Below are 21,130 nucleotides of genomic sequence, written 5' to 3'. Positions count from 1 at the left end.
ATATGAAGACACGGCTATGTGTCAACTATACAATATTCTTAAGGGTATTTACCTCAGCTAATAGAGAATAAATAACAAGGACATATGAAACCAAGTGTAGAAGTTAAAGTGACTCATTAGATATCAGGTAGAGCGCTTGTTAGGACTTCCCAGGTGGTGCTAGTGGTAACGAACCCGCCTATCAATGCAGGAGGTGTAAGAGGCGTGGGTTTGATCCCTAGGTTGGGAAGATCCTCTGGAGGAGGAAATGGAAATTCACTCCAGTATTCTTGCCTGGAGAATCCCATATAGTCCATAGGGTTGTAAAGAGTCAGACGTGACTAAAGTGACTTCAAAACTCCTTTGCTCACTTCTCATATATTATTTATATTTATTGGACAATAACATTTTGTTTTGCTTTTCTTTTTATGGTAAAAATTTGAAAACTTGGGCTTCTAATATTTAAAAAAAAATCTTCAATTTAGTTTCTACTATTTTTGTGAATAGATGGGGAAACAGTGGAAACAGTGTCAGACTTTATTTTTCTGGGCTCCAAAATCACTGCAGATGGTGACTGCAGCCATGAAATTAAAAGACGCTTACTCCTTGGAAGGAAAGTGATGACCAACCTAGATAGCATATTCAAAAGCAGAGACATTATTTTGCCAACAAAGGTTCGTCTAGTCAAGGCTATGGTTTTTCCTGTGGTCATGTATGGATGTGAGAGTTGGACTGTGAGGAAGGCTGAGCGCCGAAGAATTGATGCTTTTGAACTGTGGTGTTGGAGAAGACTCTTGAGAGTCCCTTGGACTGCAAGGAGATCCAACAAGTCCAATCTGAAGGAGATCAGCCCTGGGATTTCTTTGGAAGGAATGATGCTAAAGCTGAAACTCCAGTACTTTGGCCACCTCATGCAAAGAGTTGACTCATTGAAAAAGACTCTGATGCTGGGAGGGACTGGGGGCAGGAGGAGAAGGGGACGACAGAGGATGAGATGGTTGGATGGCATCACTGACTCGATGGACGTGAGTCTCAGTGAACTCTGGGAGTTGGTGATGGACAGGGAGGCCTGGCGTGCTGCGATTCATGGGGTCGCAAAGAGTTGGACACGACTGAGTGACCGATCTGATCTGATCTGATTTTTGTGAAAACATTTTTTTCTATTGTGAATAAATTTAAAATTCCTATAACCTTCTTTCTCTAAATGTGATGGATAGAAATTTAGTTTTGGTGCCTGGGATTTGAATTAAAGGCCTACCCCCTACTTTGGTAGGTAAGGCCTACCACTTTCATGACCTTACAAAAATTAATTAAGCCCAGTGTGTTAATTCCCTTGCATGTAAAATGAAAATTCTGATACCTAAACCATGGAGTATCTTTGATTAATTTAATAAATAATGTATGTCAAGTGTTTTCCACAGTGAATGAAACAGAGTAAGTAAATGTTAATTAAGACCCTGTAACTTTGGTGCCCACTTGTTCAGTTGTGTCTGACTCTTTGTGACCCCATGGACTGTACCCTGCCAGGCTCCTCTGTCCATAGAATTTACCAGGCAAGAATACTGGAGTGGGTTGCCATTTCCTACTCCAGGGGATCTTTCCAACCCAAAGATTAAAACTGTGTCTCTTACATCTCATGCATTGGCAGGCAGATTCTTTATCACTGCACACCCTGGAAAGCTGTAACCTTGGTAGGTAGTAAATGTGAGTTGATTGTCAGGTAACTCATATTTCTCTTTTGTCAAAATTGGTAGCCCTGGAAAAGCTACTCAAATTAACTGACTTATGCAAAGAGTTGAAAGTTTATTATTACTGCCTTATTCTTATATATAGTACATCCTGGATTTGAAGTTACCCTCAGTTCAGTTCAGTTCAGTCACTCAGTCGTGTCCAACTCTTTGCAACCCCATGAATCGCAGCACGCCAGGCCTCCCTGTCCATCACCAACTCCCGGAGTTCACCCAGACTCACGTCCATCGAGTCAGTGATGCCATCCAGCCATCTCATCCTCTGTCATCCCCTTCTTCTCCTGCCCCCAATTCCTCCCAGCATCAGAGTCTTTTTCAATGAGTCAACTCTTTGCATGAGGTGGCCAAAGTATTGGAGTTTCAGCTTTAGCATCATTCCTTCCAAAGAAATCCCAGGGCTGATCTCCTTCAGAATGGACTTGTTGGATCTCCTTGCAGTCCAAGGGACTCTCAAGAGTCTTCTCCAACACCACAGTTCAAAAGCATCAATTCTTCGGCGCTCAGCCTTCCTCACAGTCCAACTCTCACATCCATACATGACCACAGGAAAAACCATAGCCTTGACTAGACGGACCTTTGTTGGCAAAGTAATGTCTCTGCTTTTGAATATGCTATCTAGGTTGGTCATCACTTTCCTTCCAAGGAGTAAGCGTCTTTTAATTTCATGGCTGCAGTCACCATCTGCAGTGATTTTGGAGCCCAGAAAAACAAAGTCTGACACTGTTTCCACTGTTTCCCCATCTATTTCCCATGAAGTGATGGGACCAGATGTCATGATCTTCCTTTTCTGAATGTTGAGCTTTAAGCCAACTTTTTCACTCTCCACTTTCACTTTCATCAAGAGGCTTTTTGGTTCCTCTTCACTTTCTGCCATAAGGGTGGTGTCATCTGCATATCTGAGGTGACTGATATTTCTCCCAGCAATCCTGATTCCAGCTTGTGCTTCTTCCAGTCCAGCGTTTCTCATGATGTACTCTGCATATAAGTTAAATAATCAGGGTGACAATATACAGCCTTGACGTCCTCCTTTTCCTATTTGGAACCAGTCTGTTGTTCCATGTCCAGTTCTAACTGTTGCTTCCTGATCTGTATACAGATTTCTCAAGAGGCAGATGAGGTGATCTGGTATTCCCATCTCTTTCAGAATTTTCCACAGTTTACTGTGATCCACACAGTCAAAGGCTTTGGCATAGTCAAGAAAGCAGAAATAGATGTTTTTCTGGAACTCTCTTGCTTTTTTGATGATCCAGTGGATGTTGGCAATTTGATCTCTGGTTCCTCTGCCTTTTCTAAAACCAGCTTGCACATCAGGAAGTTCACAGTTCACGTATTGCTGAAGCCTGGCTTTGAGAATTTTGAGCATTACTTTACTAGCATGTGAGATGAGTGCAACTGTGCGGTAGTTTGAGCATTCTTTGGCATTGCCTTTCTTTGGGATTGGAATGAAAACTGACCTTTTCCAGTCCCGTGGCCACTGCTGAGTTTTCCAAATTTGCTGGCATATTGAGTGCAGCACTTTCACAGCATCATCTTTAGAAGTTACCCTAGTTACAAGCTAATAAGTTGGTCTAAACTATATATGGATGTTGGCAGAAGACATATGATACTCCTGGGACAAAGACAAAAATTTTTGTTACAGCTGTAAAAACCATAAGTATCAGCCTACTTGCTATCACATCCTTGGACCTTATGTCTCACAGGGGAGATATAACAGGGTCAAATGGATGCGGTGCACATAGTGAGACGTACTGCAGCTCATGAAGCCTAAATTTGAGGGATCCACCACTTTCACAGCAAGCAGTAAGCAATGCCTCTGATGGTTTTGGGGCAGAGAGTAAGACATTATCTCATTCTCGCAGGTTCACCACTGAAAACATAAGCCCAAGAAAAAGCCCATGTATGAGCAGTTAGGGCCTTTCCTTTTGGCACACCAGCAGAATATGCAGCAAACCTAAGCCCAACAGCTACTATATCCTTTAGTTGTATACCCTACCCAGCCATGTGTGACAGGTTATTATTATTTTTACTCTTTTTAGCTCTATGATAAAAAATTTGATCAACTTCTGGTTAGTGATATTAAACTGATTTTTTTTGGAATGTTTTTCAAGTTCTCAGTGTGCTATAAATCTCCAAGAAGAAAGATTTACTGTTCAGTATTTCTCTGAGTTTTATGACCATGAGTTTCTTTTACTTAAGAATACCAATTGCAAAAAAAAAAAAAGAATACCAATTGCAGTTTTTCAAAAGTACTGTTGGCTGCTGCTATTTTGCTTGCCTCTATTTACTGACCTTTTAACAAAAATCACTGTAATACACTTAATCTACCCATGAACATAATATTCCTCAGTTTAGTATTTTTCTGGTGGCAACTTTAGGATTTTCTATCTACAGTATCATGTCCATCTGCATCAATGAATTTGATAAAATTACAGTTTACAAAATTAATATACAGAAATTTGTTGCATTTCTCTATAGTAACAACAAAATAACAGAAAGGTAAATTAAGGAAATAATCCTATTTACCATAAGATCACAAAGAACAAATGTCTACAAATAAATGTAGCTAAAGAGGCAAAAGACCTGCACTTGGAAAACAATACAACTCTGATGAAACAAACTGAAGATGACACAACCAGAAAGATATCCCTTGTTCTTAAATTGGAAGAATTAATATTGTTAAAATGACTGTACTATCCAAGGCAGTCTAGAGATTCAGTGCAATCCGTATCAAATCATCAATGGTATTTTCCACAGAAACAGTAATTTAAAAAAAAATTGTATGGAAATACAAAAAGACCCCAAAATAGCAAAAGCACTCTTAAGAAAGAATAATAGAGATGGAGGAGTCAGACTCTCTGACTTTAGACAATACTGAAAAGCTATAGTCATCAAAACAGTATGGTATTGGCACAAAAACAGATACTTAGATCAATGAAACAGAATACAAAGCCCAGTAAGAAACCCATCCAATTAATGGTAAATTAATCTACAAAAAATGCAGTAAGAATATACAATGAAGAAAAGATCATCTCTATAGTAAACAGTACTGGGAAAACTGGACAGCTATGTATAAAATAATGAAATTAGAACACTTTTTAACATCATATACAAAAATAAAGTCAAAATGCCTTAATACCTAAATATAATACTGGATCCAATTAAACTCCTACAGGGAAACATAGGCAGAATATTGTGACATACATCACAGCAACACCTTTTAGATACACCTCCTAGAGTAATGAAAATAAAACCAAAAATAATTGTGATCTTATTAATGTAAAACCTGTTGCACAGCAAAATAAACCATAAACAAAACAAAAAGACAACCTATGAATGGGAGACTATATCTGCAAATGATGTAACTGACAGGGGATTAATTTCCAAAATACACAAACAGCTCATGCAATTCAATATCAAAAAACAAAACAAAACAAAACACCCAATCAAAAAATAGGCATAATATCTAAATAGACAGTTTTCCAAAGACGACAAATAGATGGCCAACAGGCAGATGAAAAGATGCTCAATATCACTAATTCTCAGAGAAATGCAAATCAAAACTTCAGTGAGGCATCGGCTCATACCAGTTAGAATGTCCATCATCAAAAATAATAAATGCTGAAGAAGGTGTGGAGAAAAATTCCTACACTGTTGGTGGAAATGTAAATTAATGCAGCCATTGTGGAGAACAATATGGAGTTTCCTTAAAAAAAAATAGATTGTCATATATCCAGTGACCCCATTGCTGGGGTTATACCCAGAGAAAACTATAATTAAAAAGACACAAGCATCCTAATATTCTTAGCAGCATTATTTACAATAGCAAGACATGTAAGCAGCCTAAATGTCCATCAACATATGAATGCATAAAGAACACGTGGTATGAAATAATGCCATTTGCAGCAACATAGATGGACCTAGAAGAAGATGGACAGAGAAGGCAATGGCAACCCACTCCAGTACTCTTACCTAGAAAATGGACGGAGGAAATGAAAATGCTCCTCCTGCCATGGACGGAGGAGCCTGGTAGGCTGCAGTCCATGGGGTCGCTAAGAGTCAGGCACAACTGAGCGACTTCACTTTCACTTTTCACTTTCATGCATTGGAGGAGGAAATGGCAACCCACTCCAGTGTTCTTGCCTAGAGAATCCAGAGTTGGACACGACTGAAGCGACTTAGCAGTAGCAGCAGATGGACCTAGAGATTATAATACTAAGTGAAGTAAGTCAGACAAGAGAAAGACAAGCTTCACCTGACATTGCTTATGTGTGAAATATGAAAAATTGACACAAATGAACTTATTTACAAAACTGAAATAGATTTACAGACTCAGAAAACAAACTTATGCTTACCAAAGGGGAAGGAACAAATTAGGAATTTGGGATTAAAACATATACACTATTATAAATAAAATAGATAACCATAGGGACCTACTATATAGCACAGGGAACTATACTCAGTATCTTGTAAAAATATATAATGGACAAGAATCTAAAAAAGAATATATGTACAAATATGTTCTTTTTTATTGTGTGCATAAACCAACTGTGGTTTAACTACACAATGAAACAGTACTCAGCAAAGAAAGAAAATGCTGATACACTCAACAACATGAGTACACTTCAAATGTGTTATGCTAAGTGAAAAATCTCATTCTCAAAAGGCCACATATTGTATGACAATATCCACTTGTATGACATTCTCAGTTCACTTCAGTTCAGTTGCTCAGTTATGTCCAACTCTTTGCAACCCCGTGGACTGCAGGACACCAGGCTTCCCTGCCCATCACCAACTCCCAGAGCTTACTCAAATTCATGTCCATCGAGTTGGTGATGCTATCCAACCATCTCATCCTCTGTCGTTCCCTTCTCCTCCCACCTTCAATCTTTCCCAGGATCAGGGTCTTTTCCAATGAGTCAGTTCTTCGCATTAGGTGGCCAAAATATTGGAGTTTCAGCACCAGTCCTTCCAATGAATATTCAGGACCGAAAGTTATGACCAACCTAGATAGCACATTAAAAAGTAGAGACATTACTTTGCCAACAAAGGTCCATCTAGTCAAAGCTATGGTTTCCCCAGAGTTATGTATGGATGTGAGTTTTGGACTACAAAGAAAGCTGAGCACCGAAGAATTGATGCTTTTGAACTGTGGTGTTGGAGAAGACTCTTGAGAGTCCCTTGGACTGCAAGGAGATCCAACCAGTCCATCCTAAAAGAAATCAGTCCTGTATATTCATTGGAAGGACTGATGCTGAAGTTGAAACTCCAGTACTTTGGCCACCTGATGTGAAGAACTGAGTCATCGGAAAAGACCCTGATGCTTGGATTGAAAGTGGGAGGAAAAGGGGACAACAGAAGATGAGATAGTTGGATGGCATCACTGACTCAATGGACATGAGTTTGGGTAAACTCTGGGAGTTGGTGATGGACAGGGAGGCCTGGCATGCTGCAGTCCTTGGGGTTGCAAAGAGTTGGACATGACTGGGTGACTGAACTGAACTAAACTGATTTCCTTTTGGATGGACTGGTTGGATCTCCTTTCAGTCCAAGAGACTCTCAAGAGTTTCCTCCCATCTTCAGCACTCAGCTTTCTTTGTAATCCAACTCTCACATCTATACATGACCACTGGAAAAACCATAGCTTTGACTAGACGGACCTTTGTTGGCAAAGTAATGTCTGCTTTTTAATATGCTGTCTAGGTTGGTCATAACTTTTCTTCCAAGCAGCAAGCGTCTTTCAGTGTCATCTCTGCAGTCACCATCTGTAGTGATTTTGGAGCCCCCCCCCCCCAATAAAGTCTGTCACTGTTTCCATTGTTTCTCATCTACTTGCCATGAAGTGATGGACTGGATGCCATGATCTTAGTTTTCTGAATGTTGAGTTTTAAGCCAACTTTTTCACTCTCCTCTTACACTTTCATCAAGAGGCTCTTTAGTTAGTGTATGACATTCTACAAAAGGCAAAAAGCAAGGCACAGAGAACTGATCAGCCACATACCAGGTTAGCACTGGGGCGAGTGGGTGGCTGATGGTACAAGGAAAGTACACCGGTGCTGCCAATTTTCTGCATGCTGTTTGCAGAGAAGGTTACAAGAACCTTTTCTATGAATGCTTTAAAACGCATCAAACTGTATACCAAAATAAGATATTTTAACTGTATGTAAATGTAAAATGTTTAAGTCCCATCAGAAAAACATAAAATATTAAAAAATATTTTGGGTAGTAATTTACAGAATTCCAATGTGGGAAAGTCAATACAGAAAAACACTAAGTACTTCTTTTCCATATTTTATTTTTGCATATTTCATATATTTCAGAAGCTCCAGACAAATGGGTACAATATAAGGAAGAGAAAGAAGTTACATATTGGCTCAAAAAAGAAGCCTCTTTATTCCAAAGTCACTGGATGCAAATTACTGAGGACAACCCTCAACTTCAGCTGGCAGCAGTGAAGCTCCAAATGGGAACAGTCAGAGAGGCTGCCTAGAGCACCAGAAACTTAACTTGTCAGTCAAGACAAACATTTCCTTTACATATAAAAATTTTGAAGCAAATGATCAAAGTACAAGGTGCAACACACAAAAACGTAAACTGCATTCACACAAGTTTGCATGTATATACAACGATATATACGTGAGTGTTAGTTTACATATGGATGTGTATAAAGATTGAAGTGAAGTGAAGGTATCAGTCACTCAGTGGTGTCCAGCTCTTTGCGATCCAATGGACTGTAGCCCTCCAGGTCCTCTGTCCATGGGATTTTCCAGGCAAGAATACTGGAGTGGGTTGCCATTCCCTTTTCCAGGGGATCTTCCTGACCCAGGGATCGAACCCGTCTCCTGCACTGCAGGCAGATTCTTTACCATCTGAGCCACCAGGGAAGCCTTGTATAAAGACTAGATCATAAAAATGACTTCTCCCCCTCTTCTCTTAGAGAGTTAAGTCAGCTTTGCAAAAGTTTAAGAGAAGTCTAGGTCTGCCAACACTTTCAGCAGGCCCAGTAAATTTACATACTGATCTGGCCCTGCCCACATGAGAACTATCTACATATAAAGATGTGCTTCCTTTTTAATCTGTCTTTTACACACAGCTCTTACCACGACTTCTATAAAACATTTGGGTAAGTTTATTTTACATCTTTAATGCAATACATTTACTTTCATCCTACGGTTTGATTCATTAAACTATATGGTTTAACTCTAATGACACTGATATTCTACATTTTATCTTTAAGGGTGTCCTTTAAATTTTCTTTTAAAGATGGTATTAGAAACCTCTATTTTAATCACTCAGGCTTTCACTGGCATTATCATATCCTGCTTTGTCTTTTGTATTCAATATCCTCTTTCTAAATTATGCACATTTGTGTTTATTTTTAATCCCTGCAGATAAAGCTCCTCTTCACCATATAAAGCAGATATAACCTGCCACTGGTTTAATATTTCTATAAATGAAAAAGGCAGTAGTTAAAAAATAGAAGGTCTTTTATGCATATACACAGACACACAGTCATCTGTGTTATGTATGTGCATAAACATGTGTGAGTAAATCTCCATGATTAGTTACCCCAAGGATTAAAGTGATAAAGTATATTTTTACTTTATGGTCTTACATTGGTAACTAATATTTTGAGATACTTTACAGTGTATGTGTACAATGTATGTGTTACAGATCTTTAGAATGAATTTTGTTTTAATCTCAAAATAATTCTATTACTTGCCACTTAAAGAATATTGTCATTGTTCATTCCATGTTTGCTGTATTTATTTTCTAATAATAGCATATTTAAAATTGTTATTCAATCTGTACAAATGTCTTGAATATGTAAGCCTAGATCCTGATCAAGAACTCATTTATATGTATGTGTGTATATGTATATATTTTTTTCTTTCCAAAAAGGATATAGGCTTCTCAGTCAGTATATCTGGGTTTAATCCTTGTTTTGGCACATATTAGCTGTGTGACCTCAACTAGTTGTCTAAAGAATATAGTAAGGTGATATGATAGGTCAATCAGATAACATATGGAGATATTTATGGATAAATATATGGATAAATGTGAGACATTTATTTGGACAACTGGCAGACAGTAAGTCTCCAATACAAATCAATGCTATTACTGTATCATCATTATAAGTTATAGACATTTGCTTACACATACAACCTAGAATTGCAATGCATATGATATTAAAAGTCTTTTCATTTGCTGAACTGTAAAGAAGCAAATCTCTACAAATTTTTATAGCTACATAGAATCCACATATAGCTTCACATTTTAAAATTTAAATCTACCATATGATTTGATATTCAGTTTAAGGATGTAGGCAGCCAGTATAGTTATTCTCTTTGACAAGAAAGGAAATCAGGAGTATAACTGTATACTGCCAGTTTACAAAACCTGTTATTATTAACAGAGCTGTGGTCAGAACATGGACCATGAGATTCCTTTTATAAAACTCTTAATATGCATCTGTCATCTGTGTTCTGGGCTTCCCTGGTGACCCAGACAGCAAAGAATCTGTCTGCAATGTGGGAAAGCCAGGTTTGATCCTGGGTTGGGAAGATCCCCTTGAAAACAGAATAGCAACCCACTCCAATATTCCTGCCTGGAGAATTTCACAGCCAGAGGAGCTTGACTAGCTGCAGTCCATGGGGTTACAAAAGAGTCAGACACAATTGAGCAACTAACACTTACTTTTTACTTACAATTACTACACTTTATTCTTCCTCCTTTACTTCACAAATGATAAACTCCATGAATGAGGTTCTCTAGAAATCCTGTTTTAAAGGATTCTTTTGAAAATATACAAATGGAAGAAGAAAGCTTGTTTATTATTTTTCATATTCTTTGAGAAGGCCTTTCAAAACATGACACAATACTTAAAAGGAATCCCTGTGAAAGTTAATGGCATAAAAGTTAAAATTTTTCAGTAATTTAAAAATACTAAAAATAAATTTAAATAGTCCAAACATTTTTTAACTGTCAAATTAATTAGACTGGCTATTTCCTTACTAATTAATAAGGAAGGGTAAAACCTACAGAGGGGAAAAAAGATGAACAAAATTATTATCACTAATATTTAAAACTGTAAATGCCAATACAGTTAAGAAAATAGGTTAAACGTCACTCAATTAAATACTTAACAATAAAATACATACTTGTTAAAAACAAAGTTCAGTATAAACCAGTGTGAGTTATGTATGGAGATAGGCATTTTCAAACATTGCTTTTATCTGTTTTAACTGAAATTTGGTAAAAACTCTCTATACCAAAAAAATTTATATATTTTCAACCCAAAAACTTTACTTTCTGGTGTTTACTAGTGCTCAAGTACACAAACAAAACTGCATAGACACAAATTTTTAGCATTATTTTTGTAAGATCAGAGAACTAGAAAAAACAAAAGTTACATTAAACATGATAATGGTCATTTAAAAGACATTCTACATTTATTATGGACTACTTTTCAATAATGGATAAAAAAAAAAAGAGTTAACACTATCCATGATATGAGAATATCTCCAAGGCACTTCATATTAAAGAAACAAGTTGCAAAAAGTGTGACTCAGTATATACTTCAATCCGTTGTTGTTTAGTCACTAATTTGTGTCTGACTCTTTTGTGACCCCATGGGCTGGCTGTCCATGAGACTTTGCAGGGAAGAATACTGGAGTGGGTTGCTATGTCCTTCTTCAGAGGACCCTCCCAACCCAGGAATCAAGCCTGGACCTCCTTCCACAATTCCTGCATTGTGGGCGAGTTCTTTTACCGCGGGGCCACATACATATATTTGTGTGTGCATTATAAACTGACAAGTTATATGTATATAACTTTATATATGTTTATAACTTTATAACTATATATATGTCTATAACTTTATATATATATACACACACATATATATATACACACACGCACTTTATATATATACACACATATATATATCCATATATATATAGATACACACACACATATATGTATTTAAAATTTATATAATTCCTAGGAGGATGTGGACATACTTGACATTGGTCACTTCTGAAGAACTGATTCGGTGATTAATACTTTTTTTCAACTTTTTTTTTACTATTTTTATTTGTTTTTTTACTATTCCATATCACCTTAATATATTCTATAAGATAAACATTTTCCGATATCACGGTCTGTGCTAAGTCCTTCATATTACCACTCTTTATCTTTACAACTATCCTGAGAAGAAACTATTTCCACTACGACTGAGAGAGAGAAGGAGAGTAGTAGTAACAAGTCACACACTGTAGCAAGGGATGCATTCCAAATTTCACCTTATGTTCATTTACTTCCCTAGCACGGGCCCTTCATTTCAAGCATATTTGTGAGATGACCTAGCATTATAATAACCTCTCATTTCAGGTCATTCTCATTACTTTCAACATATCACTGTAGTTATGATAACCATGTGGGTTTCCATTTATTCAACTGATTACCAGCTACCAGCCTGCTCTGTGCTCTGGGGCTTCAGCAGTGCACTAAACAGACAAGTTCCCCCTTCCCCTCACAATAGAGCTAACATTCTAACAGATGCAGAGATAAGACCAAAAAAGAAAAAAAAATCAGTCAAATGTAAGTCCGATGGAGATATGTAATCTCCAGGACACAGAGAAGAGGAGAAAATGGCCAGGGGCAAAAATGGAAAGGGAAGCATTTTGCTGGCTTGTAATCAGGCACCTGTCAAGTGCTACACACAACTTAATTAGTTCTTGTTATGATTCTTTAATTGAGTTTCCTCCATTTTTTTGATTAAGAAAATAAGTTATTTAATTCCAAATCCCCAGTCAGTAAAGCTAGTGGTGGTAATATCAGGAGTCAGTTATGTCTATCTGATTCCAAATTCTGAGTGGTCCTCCAAAAAAAATATAAAAAAGCGTTCCCAAAGCATTGTTCCTAAGCTGTCTTTGGCATATAAATAATTTTAGTTTTCCATTCTACTAAATTTGTCTAGTGCTTTGCAGCGGTCCCCAACCTTTTCGTCCCCTGCCACTCACCTCACACTGCACACCCCATTCCTAACAAGTCCCACACCTGTAGGTGGCCCAAGGGTTGGGGACCCCTGCAGTGGATTTACATAAGGTTAAGGTTTTTCCTCATATAAAATGTACTGTTAGGTAGAAAGTTCGGCATGAGCAACAGAGGGGTGGTCTAGCTGAAAAAGTTTCAAGCTAAACTCTAAACCCCAGCTGACAGGCCTGGTAAGGCTGAGGAAGAGTTCACAGATATGCTACAAAATAACCACAGAAACTTTTCCAACTCCACCCAGCCTATGTGCCCCAGGGCACAGTGGACACAAACTAACCACAGGGACTTCTCCTACCCCACCACATGCTTCCTTAATGCACAGCTGTGTCCTCGAGTATGGGGAAGACACGCACAATAGAGCCTGTTATGTAACTTGCAACTGTCAATCAAAAACGTCAGTCCACACCTACCTTGCTGAATACACAAAAGCCCTGACTTGAAAAACCCTATCCCTCATCATTTCAGGCAGTGCCTTTATTGGTTTGCCCTCTTCTCCTTTGAGGTGTTCTTTCTGTTTTCTTCAATAAACTTATTTCTGCTATGGGTAAGGCCTCAGATTCTTTTTTGTGTCTTCATCAAGAATCGAGGCCTGTGAGGATGGGTCCTCTTAGACTCTCCCTATTATCTGCTGACACATACCCTTCAAAATATTGTACGTACATAATCTTTTTAAAATGGAAACCTCAACATAAATTACTCAGAAATGATATGGCAATTTTCTGACTTACTGTTTCAGATGAGTATTTTGCTTAAAATATAAATATATGGTTGCAGATTTTACATAGCTCTGCATTTTCCAGGTCTTGTATGCTAAACTATTCAAGAACATTGTTTATGGGACTGAACACTTAAGAGCTGTCTCTGGAAATGGAAATATAACTCTTTGGGTTACTCACAGAAGCATGTGACATTTTTCTTTTCAGAGACAGAGAATTTGGATGGTATTAGGCTACTGATTGGGCTTCCCAGGTGGTGCTTGCAGTAAAGAACCAGCCTGCCAATGCAAGAGACCTAAGAGATACCAGTTCAGTCCCTGGGTCTGGAAGATCCCCTGGAGAAGGGCATGGCAGCCCCAGTATTCTTGCTTGGAGAATCCCTTGGACAAAGAAACCATGGGGTCATAGAGTGGGACACAACATGACTGAAGAGACTTAGCATGCACAGGCTACTGATTAAATGGTGATTCAAGGAACTTCAGTGTCAATTCAGGCATCTATTTATGTGTATTTTCCTGAATTATTTTCCTCTATTAGTGTTCATATTTTCATTATAATTTAACTAACCTTTCAATATACCTAAGATATGCCATTTTAAAATAGCAGCTGAAATTCTGTGTTAGTGGGCTAATATTGTGTGTGTATGGTGTGTATTGGTGTGTATGGTGTATCTGTGAGAATTAAGGCTGAGAAGGAAATGTATCAAAGCAGCTTAAATACAATAAAATAGACATTCTTAATCAAAATAATTGTTAAATTAGCCTTTATACTACCATCTTACTAATACAACAAAGATACAAGACAAGGTCTCAGTTTTAAGGAAATTATCTTTTTAAAATATGTAAACTTTCTGTAAGTTATTCTTAAATGAAAAGTATAATGAGCTTACACAGCCCACTTCTAGTTTAAGTGGTCTGACATTGGAAAAAACAATCCCAATATACATAATTTTTTTTATAACTTACTTTTACATAAAGCTGTCAGTCAAAATACCCTGGAAAAAGAAAGCAATTCTCCAGAAAAAAAGTGCTTTGGGTTCCTTCCCAGCTGTGTTGCACAGCTAGCAAATGCAAGGAGCCTACACACGGTTTAAATATGATCTAAAGAACTAAATGCATTTCTGCCTATTATTGTCAGGTTGTCTTTCAAGGCTGACTGAGAAGCATTTATTCAGCTGGTCTGTCTGTCAGATGAAAGCTTAACCTCTGAAGATTTTTATTTTGCTTGTATGATTGAGAATTTCTTTGTAAAAAATGTATTTTTCATATGGAGGGTCTTTTATTTCTCCCCAAGTGCAATGCCTTTTCAAGTTAACTTAAGAAAATACTTTTTATATTAAAATATCATCCTAAATAGTAATTCTATTTAAATGTTATTTAATAGTTGTTTTTTTATCTAAAAATCTGAGAGAAATAATATTTTTGGTTTTCATAGAAGAATTTTGCTGTGGTCATGAAACTTCTGTAAAACTAATAGGAAGTGACAAATGGTGGAAAAAAATCCAGTTAGAAAAATAGGTTATTTCCTTTGTGACTGACAGTCTCCAATTATTTTCACAAGTGTTACGCACAACATTTTAGATTAATGCTGTATGGAAAAGTGCATTTTATTTAAACTTCATGAAATGAGTTCTGGAAGCTAAATCATACAGGGAAGTGAGACTCTGCTAATTCTCCCTAATCTGTACTTCTGATCCCCTGGACCTAATTTTGTTGTTTTTGTTCAGTTGCTTAGTTGTGTCCAACTCTTTGCGACCCCATGGACTGCAGTATGCCAAGCTTCCCTGTCCTTCACCATCTCCTGAAGCGTGCTCAAACTCATGTCCATTAAGTCAGTGACGCCATCCAACCATCTCCTCCTCTGCCTTCAATCTTTCCCAGCATCACGGACCCAGTTTATCATCTGGAATAACGACTGTGCAGTAAAACAGAGCATATTAGAGCCCACTCGGCAAGTTATTTCCTTATGTCTCTCTGGCCTCTGACTTATTTGGAAAAATGGTTTAAAAAATAAAAGTGCTGCAGAAGGATCTCAGATGGAGGTAATGGGTCATCACCAGAATAGAAAAACAGACCTTGAAAAACAATGTCAGTAAAAGGATGCAAGTTTCTTTCTTCTTCTCCTTTTTAAATTTCTCTTGCAACAGATCACTCACTGAGGCCTGATATTTTTTTAAGCATATTTAAACTCACTTTTTTTTTTTTTGTAATAAGGACTTCAGTGTAGAGTTTTTCTACAAAATAACATTTGGTCCTAAGAATAACTGTCTATTTAAATATTGGAGCATTTGTTTGAAAAATCCTTCTTAGCCTTTTTAAAAGTAAGTCATAATGATTGTTTTTAAATAAAAAGATTTCTGCTTCCCAAATAATAGGAGATGACACTACTATATAAATACTCTTAATGAGTTATAGAACAGCAGCAGCAAGCAGGACATGTTGTCTTGACGTTATTAGGCTTTTTTAAAAAATTAGGTTTTGTGTTTTCCAAGTTCTCAATCTTACCTTTTATGTTTAAAAATACTGAAACTTTGTCCAACAGTTAATGTCATTTTGCTTGATGTTTAAAGTCGTACGTTTATCTGTAAACATTTGTTAACATTTAATATGATCTAGTATCCATTTTTATTACTGGGGAATTTTCATTGTTTATTAGGCTATTTGAACATGATATTTAATTTAAATTATGAATGAAAACAACCATAATGAAAACAAAAATCATTATAGTAGAATTAGTTCCTATTAAACAACTTGGCATACTTATACCAATATGCTTCGCAATATGTAATCATTAACTAATTATTATTTTAGAGAGTCTATTTGTTTAATCTTCTATCTTAATTGCACAGATTTTGGTGAACTTGACTTTGTCCACACAGTAATGCAATGTCTATTTTGGATATTCTCTTATTATGCATTTCTTAATGAACAAGGGCACTTGAATTTCTACTGGAGATAGTGAATTTATTAATTCAAAATAATGATTCTGATTTAAATAAATTATATAAATTATACACAATTTCATAGAATAAAAATAAACCAAAATTTATATTTTTGGATATTTAGGAAGCTAATTACAGACAAAAGCAAATTACTTTCTTGAATGATGATACCAAGTTTAAATAAAGACAAATCATTCTGTAGAAAAAGTTTTAATTTACTTATAGTAAGTAAATTCTTACATATTGTAAATAATAAATTCTCTAGAGAAAATTTCAAACAATTTCTGGAATTGTCAAGTAACATACCGAAAGATGTTATTAAAATCTTTGCATGTACTTTTTTCAATTGTTTATTATATAAACTAGTAAAAGAAACATTTGTTTTAAATACTCATCCATAAATTAACCAACAAATACATTTTTAAAAATCTTTTGTGTAGAGATCCAGTGACACATGGGATAAACTATAAGATAAATTCATTATGGGACAAGCATACACTCCTGCAATCTGAAACTGTTTTAAAGTTTCATAGCTCACATCCCAGGAAATTCTACCTCTGGGCGATGCCTTTTCTAGGTGGAGTCTCCCAGGGACTGTAGCTCTATTCACACATGGGAATAATTACAGATTCTTTGGGAACTTTCTTTAATTTTCTGAACTACTTATTGGAGACACTTCATGTAGCTCAGCCTTAATTCTTACCACCACGTTGCCAACACTGTGCAAAGGCATAGTGCTTATACGTTCATTCTAGAAACACTCTGTAGATATGATAGCAAGGAAGAAACAGAAAAATTATATTCTTATTTTTTTTCAAAGAAAGCCCACGTATAGATACATTCTGAATTCTACAAAAGGAATAGAATTTATGATCTATGAACTGACAGGATACAGCTGATCTCCCTACAGATTCAAGAGAAGTATGTGATTAGTGATATCTTAAAACACATTTTTTATTTTGTGTTCTTGATGTTAAGTCCCAATAATTAGTCTTCTTTTCTGCCCCTTTGTTCTCTAAACTTCAGTACTTTAAGCAAGCAATAAATTACTAGAGACATCGATGTTTTGTCTATTTCTTAAGATGAAACAATAAAGAAGGAAGTTTAATCTAAAATTAGCAAATAAAATTTTAACATGTAAGAAGCTGCAATATTCTGTTATTAACACTGTTGATATGTTTGTATGTATAAATAATTTATATCTTATAAACAAGATAGGAAAAAAACAAAAAAATATTTTTTTGTTGTTCTAGAATAGTTGTGTAATACACTGCACAACTATTATCCCTCTCAGGACCTCATTTTCCTCATTTGTTTATCTCCAAACCATCTTCAAGTATCTATGTATTTCTTCTTTTTCGTTTTAATAATATGTAAAATAAAACAATAGGGCTTCCCTGGAAACTCAGATGGTAAAGAATCTGCCTGCAATTTGGGAGACCTGGGTTTGATCCCTGGGTTGGGAAGATTCTCTGGAGAAGAGCATGGCTACCCACTCCAGTAATTTTCCCTGGAGAATTCCATGGGCAGAACAGCCTGGCGGGCTACAGTCCACAGGGTCACAAAGAGTTGGACAGGACTGAGCGACTAACACAAAATAAAACATTAACAGAATAGAATATACATTTTGGCTCCTATGTTGAATATCATTCTATTTAGCAACTATTATTCTTTCTTCTTTTAATAAGCCACCTTCACAAAACACCAGATATTTTCATCTATTGTAATCTATTGTATTTCAATCTATTGTATTTCATCCATTACCTCATTACTGGTAACTATGTTGTAGATACTCTAAGACATGTATCTATAAAATGATTATAAACTTTCCACAGAGGAATTATAGTAAAATTTGCATGTGAAATGATACATATGGTTTCTAAAAAGAAACTGCATTATTAAGAAAATCAGGTAAGCAATAAAAACTTTTTACCTGCTACAAATAGCTACATTTGAGAGAAAAGTGGGGACAAACCACACTTTTTTGAAGATGAACATAAGTGAAAGAGCTGTTGAATAGAATGTGCTGAGTAACCTGAACTTTTCTCTTTTGTATCCAGTGCATGTCTGACATAATGCCTTGTTCCTGCACTGCTTGAATGAATAAAACTACAATTAACCTTTGGGAGGGGGGGAAGATTTAAACTTCATGGTTCCAATTTTATGCAGATTTTTTTCAATAAAAGCTAAATTACTGCCCAAACCACAATGGCTGATTGGTTGAATCCATGCATACAGGACCACAGATAAGTAGGACTGATTGTATAGTTACAACCTAGATTTTCTACTGTGCACAGGATCCGTGGCTGTAACCCCTCTGTGATATTCAAGGGTCAATCAACTCTTTGGAATTTATAGTATGAACACAAGTATGACAATGACAGCAATATTTACTCATGGTGACAAGGCACTGAAGCATAATAAATGAACCCAAGTGCAGTAATCCCTCCTTTACCCACGGGTGTGGGGGATACATTCCATCACCTTCAGCTTGTGCCTGAAACCACGGATAGCACCAAACCCTAAGTAGTCCCCCGTTTTTCAAGATTTTGCTTTGCACAGTTTCAGTTACCCTCAGTTGACCTTATTTAAGTGTGGGTACCTGAAACCACAGAAAGCAAAGCTGCTGATGTGATAAAGGAGGAATACACTTATGTGAAATACCCTGCATATTCTTAGAGGGAGAAAAAAAATGGAAAACTTACATCAAGGTGACAAGAGTGAGTCAGGCAACTCAAAATCTGAAAAAGTACATAAACTCAATTTCTGTCAAAAATACCAGTACATGTATTCAGGAATATTGGGCTTCCCTGGTGGCTCACACAGTAAAGAATCTGCCTGCAATTCAGGAGACCCGCGTTCAACTTCTGGGTCAGGAAGATCCCCTGGAGAAGGGAGTGGCAACCCACTCCAGCATTCTTGCCTGGAAAATCCCACAGACAGAGGAGCCTGGTGGACTACAGTCCATGGGGTCTCGAGTTGAACATGACTGAGTGATGAAGACTATGCAGGAATATTAGAGTAACACTTATATCTTAGCTTATATATCATCCAGACCAGTATTAGACTAGTAACTAACTATGCAATTCGAAATAATAAATTATTGACACTTCTCTTTTCTGATGAACTTGACTCAACAGTAGTGGGCTGTGTGCACTATCTCACTTCAATTTTAAGTTCAAAGCAGACAGAGTTGAAGCAGTACCCAGGTCTGCCCATGACTTGACATCTCTGGACTCAGGGTCCTTGGATATCTAGTAATGAGTTTTTAGGTTTAGAGAGGGGGGCAATGAAGAACATGTGCCCCCTGTGTCATCCAGTGGACTTTCGTGGGATCTTTTTTCCCCTTGGGACCCTTCCCTGTAGTCCATGGGCTGCGTGAATAAAGGAGAATGATTCTAGGAAAAATAGATTCTCAACTAGGTGATGGCATAAAATCTGAAAAGGGGCAAATATACACACATACATCCATTTTTAGCAATGACATAATTAAAAATGTTTTTTTTTTTAATCTCAGGCCAGCTTTAATCTCAGTAATAAGAGCGGACTTTTAAGTATATATTAGATGAATATCTTTTTTTTTTATTTCATTTTATTTTTTAAACTTTACATAATTGTATTAGTTTTGCCAAATATCAAAATGAACATAATTAAAATTTTTAAATCACTTGTATTCCACCTGTCAGACCTGCAAAGAACATGAGGTCTTGGGTTCCCACCACTGCTGTAATCAAAGTCACTTTGCCTGGTCTTCCGTGTAAGAATTTGAGTGAAGAACCAGTTAAGCTGCTTATATTAAAAACTCCAGATATTATGTTAGCATTTTATGTTACACATAAGGAATTAAGAGGCATAGAGAAATTAAGTGGTGGCAAATCAGGCTCTGGTTTCATTGTCAGGCCACCAGTCTCAATCACACAAAATATAAAATCCTTGTATTTTGATGACTACTTTAGGCATAACATGTTTTGAGAAATGGGGAATAGTCTATGAAATGGGTATTCAATAAAATATTATTTAATAACCCCCCTGAATATGATCCCATTTGTATCTGCACAGAATATCTGGATGACGTTCTCTACTTAGCAATGACAATGACTGTTTAAGAGATTATGTTCCATGAACACTTTAAGTGGCTGTAAAATTAGACTTCACAAAGAAGATTCTACCTGAGAATATATAGTCATTATTATCAGGTTTATCTAACTCATTCCATTGCATTATGATAACCCTGGCCAAAGTCACAGGAGGTAGCATGTTGCTCTTCATCTTTCACCCCTAAAGTTAGTAAAAAGCCCACCCTACTTGCTCAGTGACACATAATTTCCGCAGGAAAAAATAAGTCACTTGTTTAGGCTTGTGTGTTTTTCATTTACACTCGAAAAAAAAAAAGACACTACTGACCATTTAAGCTTCTTAGCCACCAGGACATCAGTGTGAATCAGTCTGTTCATCCTGATTTACAGTGGAAGTATCCTAAGACAAGAAGCACAAGCTGGAATCAAGATTGCCGGGAGAAATATCAATAACCTCAGATATGCAGATGACACCACCCTTATGGCAGAAAGTGAAGAGGAACTCAAAAGCCTCTTGATGAAAGTGAAAGAGGAGAGTGAAAAAGGTGGCTTAAAGCTCAACATTCAGAAAATGAAAATCATGGCATCTGGTCCCATCACTTCATGGCAGATAGATGG

At 36.7% G+C, this 21,130-nt stretch overlaps 1 long non-coding RNA gene across 1 annotated transcript in view; it reads right to left on the bottom strand.

The window, feature by feature from the left end:
• Positions 1–20,914, bottom strand: part of LOC129659067 (uncharacterized) — an 89,597-nt gene extending 68,683 nt beyond the window's left edge. Inside the window, exon 1 of the long non-coding RNA XR_008717776.1 lies at positions 20,841–20,914. This is a non-coding gene — a long non-coding RNA (uncharacterized LOC129659067). The remainder of the gene's footprint in view (positions 1–20,840) is intronic.
• Positions 20,915–21,130: the final 216 nt, after the last annotated feature.

This window comes from Bubalus kerabau, chromosome 8 (assembly GCF_029407905.1).
Source record: "Bubalus kerabau isolate K-KA32 ecotype Philippines breed swamp buffalo chromosome 8, PCC_UOA_SB_1v2, whole genome shotgun sequence".
Taxonomy (NCBI): domain Eukaryota; kingdom Metazoa; phylum Chordata; class Mammalia; order Artiodactyla; family Bovidae; genus Bubalus; species Bubalus kerabau.
Note: the sequence above shows the minus strand (reverse complement) of the source record. Positions and strands in the feature narration are given on the sequence as shown.